We start from the raw sequence: 15,535 nt of genomic DNA, 5'->3' as shown, positions 1-15,535 counted from the left end.
TCTTCTGTCAAGCAAGGGAGAAATTGATCTAGGAAGTAGGTTTCTGATGAAAACAAGTTTGGCCAGTTTTCCCTCTGTGATTTTTTGCCTTTCATTACGTATGATATAGCACACAGCATATCACCAGTGCAAAGGCCAAGCTCTGGAACTTACCACATTCCAGAACTATGAAAAACTGTCACTTCTCAGTCCAACCAGCAGAAAGGAACGACGCCACACAACGTTCTTCTCAAAGCAGTTTATTCAGGAACCTTAACCGCATGCAAAGAAAGAAAAAAATGAACCCCGAGCCCTTCCCAGTCCGTCCTTAAATCCCTAGCCTGCACCACTCAGAGTCTGCCACATAAGTCTCTTCAATAGGCTCACGTCAGTAAAACATCAGATGGTCTGATCTTGCATAGCAACGAGTCTGCGCAGTGCACACCGCAGACGTGGCTATTCAGGGGTGTATAAGGAAGTCAGGTGCAAATCATACGACTTGGCAGCCGTCCAGGTACCATCTTGGGATGGCTGCCGCACCCGCTCCCTACAAAAAAACAAATTTCTTTTCTTTATCATTGATTGGTTCTGAGGTTCCTATAGCTGTAGGAAATGGTATAAGACATCTTGATCTTATCTTTGTCATTGTTGGTGAAAGGCCAAATAAGGATGGAAATTTTAAAAGGCAGAAAAAACCTAGGCCATTTATAGTCTGAGATAGTTCAATGGGCTTCTCCAAGCTGCTTTCAAACTTGGGAAAATAAACTCAAGTGTGTGCTGTCTAATTATAGAGTGACATTCTGACAACAATGTCTTATGCTTTTGTTCTGTGCAACATCATAGAGTATAATTCCATGAACCTGGATGGTGTAGGTCAACCCTTTGATGTCTTTTGATGCAATTAGGAGATGCTAAATAGGAGATGCTGATGTTGGGGCTTCAAAGCATGCTGCTTTTGTTAAACATGTTTTTATAAGTAGAAATAACACATTTTAAAATAATGATAAAAGTACCACACATGGATCTGTAGTAGTTGTTAATGATTATTAGAAAGCGTGAGGTCCTCTATAGGTAATATGTTTAAATTTTTTTATTATTTATTTGCAAGCACAGAGAGACAATTGGCACTCCAGGGCCTCTTGACACTGCAAACTTCAGATAGATACAGGATGTGAGGGCAATCTGGCTATGACATCTGTTACCCCATTGATCACCAGGGTTGATTTGGCTAATCTGGCTGGCTAATGAGGTGTCCCTGTCCTCCCTCACCTCTCCATATGTGTCCTTCCTGAAGCTATGAGCTCAGGCAAAGAGGATGACCTTCCCTGAATAAAGGAGGGTGTGGTCTTAGGTCAAGGGGTATATCAGTAGCTGTGCTTCCCTGCTAGAACCTCCAAACAAGCTCTCAAACTTCAATTCACGTGCCACTTTGTGCTTCTGGCTTTACCTATGTACTGGAGAATCAAACCGTGGGTTGTCAGGCTTTGCAAGTAAGTGCCTTTAACCACTGAGCCATCCCCAAACTCCTAACATGTCATAGGTTATCTGACTTGTGTTACTGTTGGCAGCAATCTGCTACAATACATAACATACTATGCTAAGAAGTTATGACAAAAATATCATGGCATTAACATTTAGGCACAATCATATCTATTTGTTTAAGCTACTGTAAGTTGTCTATTCTGTTACTTGAATCCAAACACTCTCCGAAAAGATAGACTTCTGATATATTCTATGAGTTTGAGGACATGATTTTCTTGGTAAGAAATAAATCTATCTTTAAATTTAGGCCTTCTGAATCTCTAGCCTCAGTTCTTTCCATGATGAAATAAATTAGCCCAAGAGTCCATAATAAAGTGTTGTACTCCTCCAAATTGGGACTTTTTCATTGTCATTGTTACTGAATAATCTCAATTGATTGACCCCGGGATGGATATAAACCATGTGGTTACCAGAGTCTCTACTAGATTCAGTTATACTCTTATAATACATACCACAATTCATATTTAACAAAAAGGCTTAAATGTAATGAGAAAGGACCTTCAGTAATCATATTTCTGTTGGCTCAAATACGTTGGACACTTTCCTGCAGTGCACTTTTAAAAACATATTAAACAACGAACTCCTTTCATGTCATATTAAGTTCTTCTATTCCAGAAAATAAATATTCATTTTCAAAATAAGATTTCATTGATTTTTCACAAAAGCATTTTTAATAGCATTTACTGCCTCAGCATTTTAAGTTAGAACTGTGCAAAACTCAGCGGTTTTGGTTCAGGGATAAGTGACCCCTGGTGTTCATGCTGAGTTTTCAAATTATACAGCATCTACGAGTGACACGTCAGCTGAAGATGTGGTTCTCATTGCCTGACTGCGCTGACTTCCATTGCCCCTGAACACGCTTCCTCCTCATCGGTTGCTGTCTGTGGTGAACTTAAATACTCTGATCATGTGGCCCGTCTTTTCTTTCCTAAGGGTTTGGGAAAAGGGAAAACAAGTGGTTTCCTTATATTGAATGCTGAGGTAGCTTTTAGAGAGGAAGTGAGATGTAAATATACTTGACACGTTCACAGTGAGTGAGTTGTTGCATACCCCAGGCCTCACCAATTTGCAAACTTTATTTCTAACACAGTAGGATTCTGACATAATTTTAAGGAATAGTATTTCTTTTCAAAAGGACATTTGTTTCTATTAACTGGATCCTGACATCTCTCTAAAGCAAGCAAACATATTCATTCTCATTTTTACAAGTGGTTAAAAACTAAATGCTCCAGAGACAAGTCATAGTCTTTTAGATATAATATAAATTAATGGTAACTTAACAAAAGGCACACATAGTGTCTTGAAATGCAATACCTCTGTTTTATTTTTAATTTTCTAGTATTAGGCAGAATTTTATAAATATTTATTAATAAGTGGCATTTATGTAGAAAAATTAGATAAAATATACTTTTGTGGATGAGTAATAGTTGAATACTCAGAAATCATGAATATGTTGATAGCCTTATCAATTATGTTACTATTAATTATTTTTTAAAACATTTATTTAAAGGGGTGATTTGTATTATGTAAAAAGCAATGAAGTTAATCTGTAGAAATTATATACTGTGTCAGGACGTGTGCATTTTATTGATGTGTAAAGAAAACATAGGACACATTTCACAGTGCATCCCTGGTTAAAATAATGATCCAACAATGACCCATATAAAGTATTAGCTAGATTTTCCCATTATCATTGAGGGGATTATTCCCTGGCCTTAATCATTGTGCCATAATCACAGATCATATTGAAGGCTGATTGTTCCTAACAGCTAACAGCCTTAGAATTTAAAACTCACAAGCAAATAATTTCCTAGTTATTGTATTATCTGAGAACATATTAATATTAATGATGAACACCATTTGAAGTTAGTGTAAAAAATAATTTCAGACTTTATTCTGTAACTACAAAAACAGACCAGAGAATAGAATTAACTGTTGTTTTCAAAGGAACATTCCTTTAAACAATAACTATTTTTCAATGGCAGTAATTTGATCACCAGATTTTAAAAAATTAAACTAGATTCATGTCAAGGACAGCTCCAATTAACAACATACTATGAAAATGCTTCTTTATCTAGTTCTGGTATGTTAAATTTAAATAGAAAGCAAGTATAACAGTTAACAATTGTAGCTAATTGGATTGGTTTTATTATAGTTAATGATTATTACTTATTGGTTATTAAGTTTTCTTGGCTCCATTCTCTCTTTGCTATGCCTTATAGCAGTTGAAAGTATTTATTCTGTGCCTTTATATGTTGAAAGCATATAACTTGTTTTGACTTTATAGGACTCACAGCTAAGAAACTATCTTAAATCTCAGATAAGATTTGGGACTTTAAAACTATCTTCTTTTATAGTTTAATGTGCTTTAATAGCAGACTTACAGGAACAGAACAGAAGACAGGCAACATTAAAAACATGTTTTTGCATGTAGGATAACTCAGAAAAGTATAGTGAATGGATGGAATCTACTGTATGATAAAAATGCTACAAACACCATTTAGGGACTAGAAGGAGGGGGGACTTAATAGGATGGTATTGTATATATGCAAGTAGAGGAACAGATTAATGGGGGTGAAAAGGCCTAAGTAAGGTCAGGGAAAGAGATTGAGTAAAGGAAAGGTGGAGGGAGGGATAATCAAAATCTAAGAGGATACCAAGCATGGTGGTACACACCTTTAATCCCAGCTCTCAGGAGGCAGAGGTAGAAGGATCACAGTGAGTTCTAGGCCACCCTGAGACTACATAGTGAATTCCAGGTCAGTCTGGGCCAGAGTGAGACCCTACCTTGAAGAACTGGAAAAAAATAATCTAAGAGGATATAAATAAGTCATATAGAAACCTACTTTTTTGGACAATGGAACACACAGGAGACATAGATTGTTATTAGAAAATATTCAGTGCCAGGGATGGGATACTTTCCAGTGAGTTGTTGGCCAGCAAGGTCCCTGATGCCCCCAAAACATTACAGACCACTGTCGAGGCCCTTGGTTTCCCACCAGGAATAGATGGTAAGACCCCATTGCTGAAGATTTCACATACTTGGGCTGTAAGGTCACTGAGAAATCCTGCTGGGATTGAACTGAAAACCTCTTCCATGCAGACCAGCTGACAGTAATCTGGAAAAAGCCATGTTGCATTCAGTTCAATGTGAGAGAGAGAAATCACCAGTGAAGATAACCAACAGTGGACACTGAAAGCTTTGTGTTTGGCCAGCCAGGCCAAATGAGCCAGCATGTGCAATAGTGGCACGTCTGTTATGGGGGAAACCAACCACCCTCTACTTTGACTGGAGGCCCACTCCATGGGAGAGAATAGATCTCTGATATTGAAAACCTACAACAGGGGTAGTCATGAGCCCTAAGTGTGTAATGTCTGCTGCTGTCTGGCTAAAGGTATATACTATGCTCACCAAACTTCCCAGTAAGCACTTCTCTTAATGTTCATACCCATATATTAATTCTACTCTCTCTTTTCCTTACAGAACCTTCTCTTTTCAGATGGCAGTGACCTTGGGATGACTCAGAAGGCACCATGGAGCTGAGAAGAAGTGACAGAGAAGTGCTCAGCACTGAAATATCTTAATCACACCTTTCATGGCTCAGGGTCCATTGTGGAAGAGGTGGCAGAAAGAATGTAAGAGCCAAAGGAAGGGTAAGACTCCTTACAATGTGCTCCTCCAGAGACAAAATGACCAGGATATCCATGACCTCACAGTGCCTGACACTTCCTACACAAGACCAGCATAATAAGAAGTAAAGATCATGACATTAAAATAAAAGACTGATTTAGAGGGTGAGGGGATATGATGGAGAGTGGATTTTCAAAGGGGAAAGTGGAGGAAGGGAGGGAATTACCATGGGATATTGTTCACAATTATGGAAATTGTCAATAAAAAATATAAATTAAATAAAAATTTACTTTAAAAAATCCAAGTGCTGGCATTGTTCAGAAAAACTTAACAGGTTTATTTATAATTGTTATAAAGTTGAACTGTTGAAACTTGTTTACTGAAACATTCTGACTTATATTAATGCTTTACATTTATATTAAAAATCCACACACAAGCTGGGAGTGATGGTGCACGCCTTTAATCCCAGCACTCAGGAGGCAGAGGTAGGAGGATCACCATGAGTTCAAGGCCACCCTGAGACTACATAGCAAATTCCAGGTCAGCCTGAACTAGAATGAAAACCTACCTCGGAAAACCAAAAAAAAAAAAAAAAAAAAAAAAGTCCACACACAAATGAAAATGAACTGCCAATACCTGAATACTGTTCCCTATTTGTCTACTCTCAATCATACACTTAGTTGCCTTCTGACCCCATGGAAAAAAAAATATCTAACATTCAGAACTACCAATAACAAGAAGAGAAAAAAAATATTTTTGAGATGAAATGTTTCCCATCATAGTGGACTCTTAAGCACATTCTCTACGTATGTGGTATGCTAGCTGGATATCTTTTGGCATAATTGTTACACGTTTGGCATGGATAGCACACAGGCTGGTATCTGCAAAAAGGCCAACCAGATAGGTCTCACTTGCCTCTAAGCAATTTCTTGCACCTGATGCTGAAAGGGCAGTTTGTGAATCACAAGTTCAGTGGATTTCTGATAGCGTCTAATTTCACAGAGTGACACAGTACCAGGCCTGTCATAACGAGGTTTCCTCACCCCTCCAGTAGAGGGTACACTCTTGATACCTGCTTTTGTAACCAGTTTCCTGGGTGCTCTACCACCAGTGGTTTTGCAGCCAGTCTGCCTTGTAGGAGCCATAGTATAGAGACCTCCTCACCTACCCCACTTCTCCTATGGCTGCAAGCTCAGGGAGCTAGAAGGTGGCACTGCCATGCAGTTTGGCACCAGCTGCTTAAAACTACCTTAAGTTGATAAATCCTTTGGGCACTTTTGAGTTTGGACTGAACTTAATATACAGTGTAAGATGGTTACGAATCTATTGGGGGCTAGGGGCAGAATGTGGTAGTTTGGATAAGTTTCCCCCAATAGATTCAGGAGTTTTATTAAAGCTTCTTAGATTTCCAGCTACTTGGCTGGAAGAGACATCACTGTGGGTGGATCTGAATTCCAGCCTAAGATATGAAAGTACTTGAGCTTTGCCTGGAGTTCCTTAAGTGTACTTTGCTTGCTTATGGTGCTGGTGGTGGGTTCTCTTCTCTTCCCCCCACCCACTTCTCTCTGCCTCGCCCTGTGAAAGTGGGCCAGCTTCTTCTGCCATTATGGACCTTCCCCTGACTCTGTAAGCTTCAAAAACCCCTTCTTCATCCCATAAAATGCATCTGGTCTGGAAGTTCATCCAGCAACTTGAGCCTGTCTACTACACTTGCTGTATATCCAATTTATCTCAGTTGGATCTCAGATAGTGACTTGAATGAAAGAATGAATGATTGGGTAGATGCTAACAGCTTCCCAACAAAAATTTATTCCTAAAAATTCTACTAATAGGTTCTCTTGTCAGCCCTAGAAACTCAGTCGTAAAAATATTCTAGATTATAAATAGGATAGAGATTTTTACCTGAGATCTAGTATATCATAAGTATAGTGTCAACCATGAAATATAACCATAGGAGATTTTAATATGCTTGGAATCCATTAACATATTTTCTTAATTTAGTATCACAGAAAAAATGAAATGAAGAAAGTGATTTAAAGGAGTACTTTGAATCTAGTATCAGTGAATTCCTGATCTATGGTCATCAAAGGATAATAAATAGTCAAGATAATAAATATTATTTGAGCCTTACTGATATACCTGATAGGCAACTTGAGATGAAGACAACAGGAAGAAAAGGGTTTGGGAGGAGGGAGAGAGGAGGGTGGGGGGGGAACTGAGCTGGAGAGATGATTTAGTGGTTAAGGTGCTATGAAGCCTAAGGACCCATGTTCAATTCCCCAGGACCCATGTAAGCCAGATGCACAGGCTGGTGTGTGTATCTGGAGTTCATTTGCAGTGGCTGGAGGCCCTGGTGCACCTGTTCTCTCTCTATCTACCTCTTCATCTGTCTCTTTCTCTCAAATAAATAAATAAAATATGTTAAAAAAAAAAAACTAAACCCAAAATGAATTGTGTGAATTGGTACCAAAGAAAGCTTTATCCTACAAGATAGATTAAAAGATTTAACCCTCATCAGGAATATGGGGGAGGGGGCACTTGAAAAGAAGGGCCCAGGAGAGGATGGATGAAGCTTAAGCTTAAAAATTTTTTTGACTCTGGCTTCCAACTCCCAGTACCACAAATTGGTTACTACCCACAATAAACTGTTGGTTTGAGAGTTCTATAAGATCCCCAAAACCAGGCAGGCTTGTCCTCCCACCTCTCTCCCGTTTCTGGGTTGCCTGCACAGATAGATAGTGTGTGGGTCTGGAGTGAGTAGGCCAGACTCCTGCTTCCAGGCTCCTCCCACCTCCCTAGTCTGGGCTCCCTGTGCTGGTCTGTGTGCTGGAGGGCACTGCATGAAGTAAGCCATATCCCTGTTCCCTTGCTCCTACCAGTCCCCTAATCCTGGTATGTCCCATTGTGCCTTGCTTGTGGAGGCCTGGTCTCTATGTGAGCTGTGGAATCAGGCCGTTTGCTCTGATCTGACTGGCTACTGGATAGCAACATCTCTGTTCACCTGAGTCAGAGGGCATATGGGCCAAAGGACAAAAACTTGCTTCCTCCTCAATAAAATAGAGTCTTCCTGAAATGGGTAGATAACAATGCAAAAATGCTAATGAAAGTAAGAAAACTGAGAGATGTCCACCAAGGATGCCTAGTCCTACAATGGAAGCCTCCAGTGAAATCACAGAGAAATCAACAGAATTTCATTCCCAGAATGAAAACACAACAACCAGTGACACACTGATCAAAAACATCACTGAACTAGAAGCAAACTATCAAAGAAACAATTGTATAAATGAAATTGAAATTATCTCCTAGACTGTTCAGCTCTTGACAGTAGGCTTAACTTGATAGAAGAAAATGTTAGAACCCTCCAAAAGATATGAATAAATTGAAGGTAAGTCGAGAAATGGAAAATCTCAACAACCAGTTGATTAAGCTTAATAAAGACTTGATCAAATGTAAGAATGAATTCCAGGAAGCATCAAGAAAATCAGAACTTGAATTGAAATCATACCTCAAAAAAGAGATGGGCAAAAAAGAAAGAGAGGGAAAGGGAGAGAGAGAGATGGACATGATACAAAATAACACAACAAAAATAATCAAAAAGAAATTATAAAAACCTTTCTAGAAACCCCTCACCAACAGAGTCACTCATGTGGAAGACAGAACCTCTTACCTGGAAGATAAGACAGAAGAAATTGATCTGGAGGCCAAAAGCTTTGCCAAGTTCAAAAAATCAAGTGAATAGAATACAAGGGAACTGTGGGACACCCTAAAATGACCAAACATCTGAATCATGGGTATACCAGAAGGAGAGTAAATCCAGGCCAGAGGCAGAGAGATCATATTCAACAAAATTATTGTAGAAATTTTTCTGAATATCTCAAACGAGTGGCCCATCCAGATACAAGAAGCCCATAGAACACCAAACAGACAGGACCAAATAAGAAACTCTCCAAGACATACAAAGGCAATCCCATCAGAATTAAATCAGATTTCTCAATGGAAACCCTCAGGGCCAGAAGGGACTGAAATGAAACACTTCAAAGTCTGAAAAACTATGGCTTTCAATCCAAGCTACTCTACCCAGCAAAAGTATCCCTCATAATAGATAGTGAAAAACTTTCCATGAAAAAATTTAACTCTATGATTATATGAACACAAAGCCAAACCTATAGAGAATACTTGAGGGAATACGCCACACAGAACAGTCAAAAAAAACAGTCTCAAGAGCCAACAAGAAGATCACAATAACCAAAATTGACCAGGCTCAAAATAATTCAAAACAGAGAAGAAAGCACCAAACCCCACAAAGCATCTCATTGTCACAGGGATTAATTCAAATCTCACAGTAATAACCTTAAATATTAATGGTCTTAACTCACCCATCAAGACACAGTTTATCAGGATGGATCAAAAAACTGGACTGTTCTATCTTCTGTCTTCAAGAAACCCACCTCACTGCTAAATATACACACCTCCTCAGGGTGAAAAGTTGGAAAATTATATTCCAAGCAAATGGAAATAAACAAGCAGGTGTTGCTATATTAATATCTGATAAAATAGACTTCAAACCAAAAGTAATCAAAAAAGCCACTTCTTACTCATCAAGGGAATGACCCAACATGAGCACATCACAATCATAAATATATATGCACCAAACACAGGTGCACCACAGTTTATAAAACAAAATCTACCTGACAATAAAACAGAAATAAACACAACACCATCAGAGTCAGAGACTTGAATACTCCACTATCATCGGTAGACAGATCATTCAAGCAGAAAATCAAAAGGGAAACAGTAGAGCTCAACAACAGCATGGAACAACTAGACCTAACAGATATCTACAGAACTTTCCACCCCAACTCTACAGAATACACATTCATCTCTTCAACCCACAGAACCTTCTCCAAAATTGACTATATGTTAGGCCATAAAGTGCGCCTTCATAAAGTCAGGAAAATTGAAGTATCATCCTGTATCATGTCATATCACAATGACTTAAAGCTAGAAACTGACAAGAGACACATAAAGGACTCTACCAGCTCCTGGAGACTAAAACTTACTTTTAAACCATGAATGGATCAATGAAGAAATAATATAAGAAATTGTAAAATTCCTATAATTGAGTGATAATGAAAACACAACCTACCAAAACTTATGGGACACAATGAAGGCAGTCCTAAGGGGAAAATTCATAGTCCTAAACGTCTTCATTACAAAGTCAGAGAGAGCCCAAATCAGTCACCTGACTGTCCACCTAAAGGTGCTGGAAAAACAAGAATTCAACCCAAAGAGCTCCAGACAGAAAGAAATAATCAAGATTAGAGCAGAAATTAATAACTAAGAAACTAAGAAAATGATTTTTTAAATCAATGAAATGAAGAGCTGGTTCTTTGAAAAAATAAACAAGATTGATAAACCCCTGCCCAAACTGATCAAGAAAAAACAAAAGAGAAGTCCCCAATTAACAAAGTCAGAAATGAAAAAGAGAGATCAAAACAGATGTCAATGAAATTGGAAGAAGCATCAGGGCATACTTCCAAAATCTCTACTCCACAAAATTAAATAATCTGGATGAAATGCATGAATTCCTAGACACAACCTACCAAAACTAAACTCAAAGCAGATTAATCTGCTAAACAAATGTATCACATCCATAGAGATTGAAAAGGCAATCAAAAAAACTCCCCAAAAAGAGAAGTCCAAGACCAGATGGCTTCTCCGCTGAATTCTATCAAACCTTCATTGAAGAACTGAAACCAATTTTTCTCAAACTGTTCTGCATAATCTGAGATCAGGGATTCCTACCTGACTCCTTTTATGAAGGGAGTATCACCCTAATACCAAAACCAGACAGACATAGAAAAAGAAAGAAAACTACAGGCCTATATCCCAAATGAATTTAGATGCAAAGATCTTGAACAAAATTCTTGTAAACCGAATTCAACAACCCATCAAAAGTAATATCCAACCAACTTCACTGTATTCACTGAGTAGAAAACTAATTTAAAAAATACATTAAGGGCCTGGAGAGATTGCTTAGTGGTTAAGTGCTTGCCTTTGAAGCCTAAGGACCTGGTTCGAGGCTCGCTTCCCCAGGACCCATGGTCACCAGATGCACAAGGGGGTGCACACATTTGGAGTTCGTTTGCAGTGGCTGGAGGCCCTGGTGCACCCATTCTCTGTCTCTCTCTATCTGCCTCTTTCTCTGTCTGTTGCTCTCAAATAAATAAATAATACACAAAAAATTATTTAAAAAATAATAATACATTAGGGCTGGGGAAATGGCTTAGCAGTTAAGTGCTTGCCTGAGAAGCCTAAGGACCCAATTCAAGACTTGAGTCCCTAGACCCATATTAGCCAGATGCACAAGGGGGTGCACATGTCTGGAGTGTGGTCGCAGTGGCTGGAGGCCCTGGTGCACTCATTCTCTCTTCTCTCTGTCTGTCTCTTTCTCTCTGTCTCTCACTCTCAAATAAATAAATTAATTAAATTAACAAAAAAAATTAAAAATACATTTAAAAAAGTAGCATCCACCTTGATCAAGTAGGCTTCATCCCAGGGATGCAGGGATGGTTTAACATATGGAAATCAGTCAACATAATACACCACATAAATAAAGTGAACCATGAGAACCACATGATCATCTCAATTTATTCAGGGAAGGATTTGACAAAATACAACATCACTTCATGATCAAAACACTGGAAAGAATAGGCATGGAGTGTTTATATCTCAACATAATGAAGGCTATACATAAAGCTGCTAATGCCCAAATAATACTTAATGGGGAAAAACTCAAGGAGTTCCCACTGAGATCAGGAACAAGACAGGGATACCCACTCTCACCACTACTACTCTTCAACATAGTACTAGAAGTACTAGCCCAAGCAATAAGACAGGAGAAAGAAATAAAAGGGATTTAAATTGGAAAGGAAGAAGTCAAGTTAGCCCTATTTGCAGATGACATGATACTATATATAAGTGATCCAAAAGTCTCCATCTCAAAACTTCTAAAGGTGATAAATTCCTTCAACAAAGTGGCAGAATACAAAATCAATGCACAAAATCAGTAGCTTTTCTATATGCAAAGGATAAATAAACAGAGAAAGAAATCAGTGAGGCTGTCCCATTTTCAATAGGAATAAAAAAAATTAAATACCTTGGAATAACACTAACCATGGATATAAAAGACCTATATAATGAAAACACTCAAGAAAAAAAACAGAGAAGGACTTGAGAAGATGGAAAGACTTCCCATGCTCCTGGATAGGTAGAATTAATATTGTGAAAATGGCAATTCTACCAAAAGCAATATACAGATTTAATGCAATACCAATAAAAATAACAGCATCATTCTTCACAGAGATGGAAAGCATGATCTCAAAATTCATATGGAATGGCAGAAGGCCTTGGATATCCAAGCATATCCTCAGCAAAATAAAAAATACCTCTGGCAGTATCACTATACGTGATCTAAAGCTATATTACAAAGCCATAGTTACAAAAACAGCATGGTACTGAGATAAAAACAGAAACATAGACCAATGAAACAGAATTGAAGATACAGACCTTAGGTCAAGTAACTACAGCTGCTTGATCTTTGACAAAGGTGCCAACAATGTAGACTGGAGAAAAGACAGCATCTTCAACAAATGGTGTTGGGCAAATTGGATGACTATAAGTAGAAAAATGAAATTAGACCCACTCATTTCACCATACACAAAAATCAAGTCCAAATGGATCAAAGACCTCAATATAAGGCTGGAACTCTTCAACTACTGGAAACAAAAATAGGAAGCACTCTTCATGATATAAGACTGAGAAAAGACTTCCTGAACAAAACCCCAGTAGCCCAGGAAATTAAGCAAGCACTAAACCAATGGTATCTCATGAAGCTAAAAAGCTTTTGCACAGACAACTATACCATAAGCAAAACCAATAGAATATCCACTGAATATGAGAAAATCTTTGTCGGCTATACCACTGACAGAAGTCTAATTTCTATAATCAACAATAAACTCAAAAAACTAAACAATAAAAAACAACCCACTTCAAAAGTGGGGCAGAGAACTAAATAGGGAGTTCTTAGAAAAAGAATTAATTACAAATGACTAACACACTTAAGAAAATGTTCAGGCAGAGCCGAGAATGGGAGCCGAGCGCAGCGTCTGAACCGTACACCGATCTCCTCTCCGCGCTCTCTCTCCACCTCGCTCTCGCCGCCTGCCCACCTTTCTTCCCACCGGCCCGCAGCCGCCCAGAACGCCTCCCACCATGGCCACCTCAGCAAGTTCCAACTTGAACAAAGGCATCAAGCAGATGTACATGGCCCTGCCTCAAGGCGAGAAAGTCCAAGCCATGTATGTCTGGATCGATGGTACCGGAGAAGGGCTGCGCTGCAAGACCCGCACCCTGGACTGTGAGCCCAAGTGTGGAGAAGAGTTGCCGGAATGGAATTTTGATGGCTCTAGCACTTTCCAGTCTGAAGGCTCCAACAGTGACATGTACCTCCTCCCAGTTGCCATGTTCCGTGACCCTTTCCGCAAGGATCCCAACAAGCTGGTGTTCTGTGAAGTTTTCAAGTATAATCGGAAGCCTGCCGAAACCAATTTAAGGTACACCTGTAAGCGGATCATGGACATGGTCAGCAACCAGCACCCCTGGTTTGGAATGGAGCAGGAATATACTCTCATGGGGACGGATGGGCACCCCTTTGGTTGGCCTTCCAATGGTTTCCCTGGGCCCCAAGGCCCGTATTACTGTGGCGTGGGAGCTGATAAAGCCTATGGCAGAGACATCGTGGAGGCTCACTACCAGGCCTGCTTGTATGCCGGAGTCAAGATCACGGGAACAAATGCCGAGGTCATGCCTGCCCAGTGGGAATTCCAAATTGGACCCTGTGAAGGAATCCGCATGGGAGATCACCTGTAGGTGGCCCGCTTTATCTTACATCGTGTATGTGAAGACTTTGGCGTGATTGCAACCTTCGACCCTAAGCCCATTCCTGGGAACTGGAACGGCGCAGGCTGCCATACCAACTTCAGCACGAAGGCCATGCGGGAGGAGAATGGCCTGAAGTACATTGAGGAGGCCATTGAGAAACTCAGCAAGCGGCACCAGTACCACATCTGTGCCTAGGATCCCAAGGGAGGCCTGGACAATGTCCGGCACCTGACTGGCTTCCACGAGACCTCCAACATCAACGACTTTTCCGCCGGTGTTGCCAACCGCAGTGCCAGCATCCTCATTCCCCGGTCTGTCGGCCAGGAGAAGAGGGGTTATTTCGAAGACCGGCGCCCTTCTGCCAACTGCGACCCCTTTGCAGTGACAGAGGCCATCATCCGCACGTGTCTTCTCAACGAGACTGGCAACGAGCCCTTCCAGTACAAAAACTAAGGGGACGATGCTTCCAGCGACTGAGCCCTTCCCAGCTCTTCATCCCACTGCAACTCTCCCTCTCCCTGGTGTCTTAATTATCCTCATTACTCGAAAGTGGGATTTCAAGGTCTTTTTATTCCTCATGCCCAGTGAACCTTGCTTTCCTTGGTCAGGATAGAGGGGTCAAGTTCTTAATCTCCATGTACCCAGCCCCCGTTTTCTTCCTTTCTGATGTGTGGGTGGGCGCAGGGAAAGGTGGTGACTGCTTCTCTCTGGAGGTGTGCTTGTCTTGTAGATGTCACCTCCGCACAAAGCAGCGTGTGAAGGAGGGGAGAACTTTCTCTAAAGGACAGCTGGAAGGGCAGGCTGACTACTTATGATGGCATGTCTCCTTCAATTCTTAAGATTAAACCAACTCTCACTAGTGGAGGTTAGGAGAAGAGCAAGAACTGGGGGTTAGTTTACCTCTTGTGCTTCTCTTGCTTGGAGCCACCCACACCCTTCACAAACAGCAGCTCAGCAACAACAGATGGCTGTCCTACCTTAAGAGAAGAAAAGTTCTTTACTGCTTGGTCCTCCATTTATAACACAAAGCAAAAGTAGTATGTTTATATTTAATGTAAAAACAAAAAAATTATATAAGGGTTGTGGATATGTGTGTTTTTTCTAAAGAAAACAAACATCCTGGTCACTGGGTGCCAAATGTGAGGTAAATTATTTGGTTCAAGGGTCCCCTTTGTAAGTAAAGGAAGTAGCAGTGGGGAACATAGTACTAGAAAAATTGGTTATTTGGGACTGTTCCTCATTTTACCAGGATTTCCCTGCCCATTTTTTGCAGGCGATAGGTACACATTACTTGCAGTCTCTGAGCCCCGTGTCTAACTCTAGAAGACACACAGCACTTGTCCACACATGGGTTTAGAAGTATGAGTTGGCTGGTCAACTTTGTTACTGACAAGGGGGTGTTGGGGTTATTTTTTGGTGGGATTTTAGCATGTCACTAAA

General features: G+C 40.1%; 1 pseudogene; it reads left to right on the top strand.

Annotated features, from left to right (window-relative positions):
* Positions 1-13,416: 13,416 nt before the first annotated feature.
* Positions 13,417-15,128, top strand: LOC123460814 (annotated as a pseudogene).
* Positions 15,129-15,535: the final 407 nt, after the last annotated feature.

This window comes from Jaculus jaculus, chromosome 5 (genome assembly GCF_020740685.1).
Source record: "Jaculus jaculus isolate mJacJac1 chromosome 5, mJacJac1.mat.Y.cur, whole genome shotgun sequence".
NCBI classification, from domain to species: Eukaryota; Metazoa; Chordata; class Mammalia; order Rodentia; family Dipodidae; genus Jaculus; species Jaculus jaculus.
This window is presented reverse-complemented; position numbering and strand designations above follow the sequence as displayed.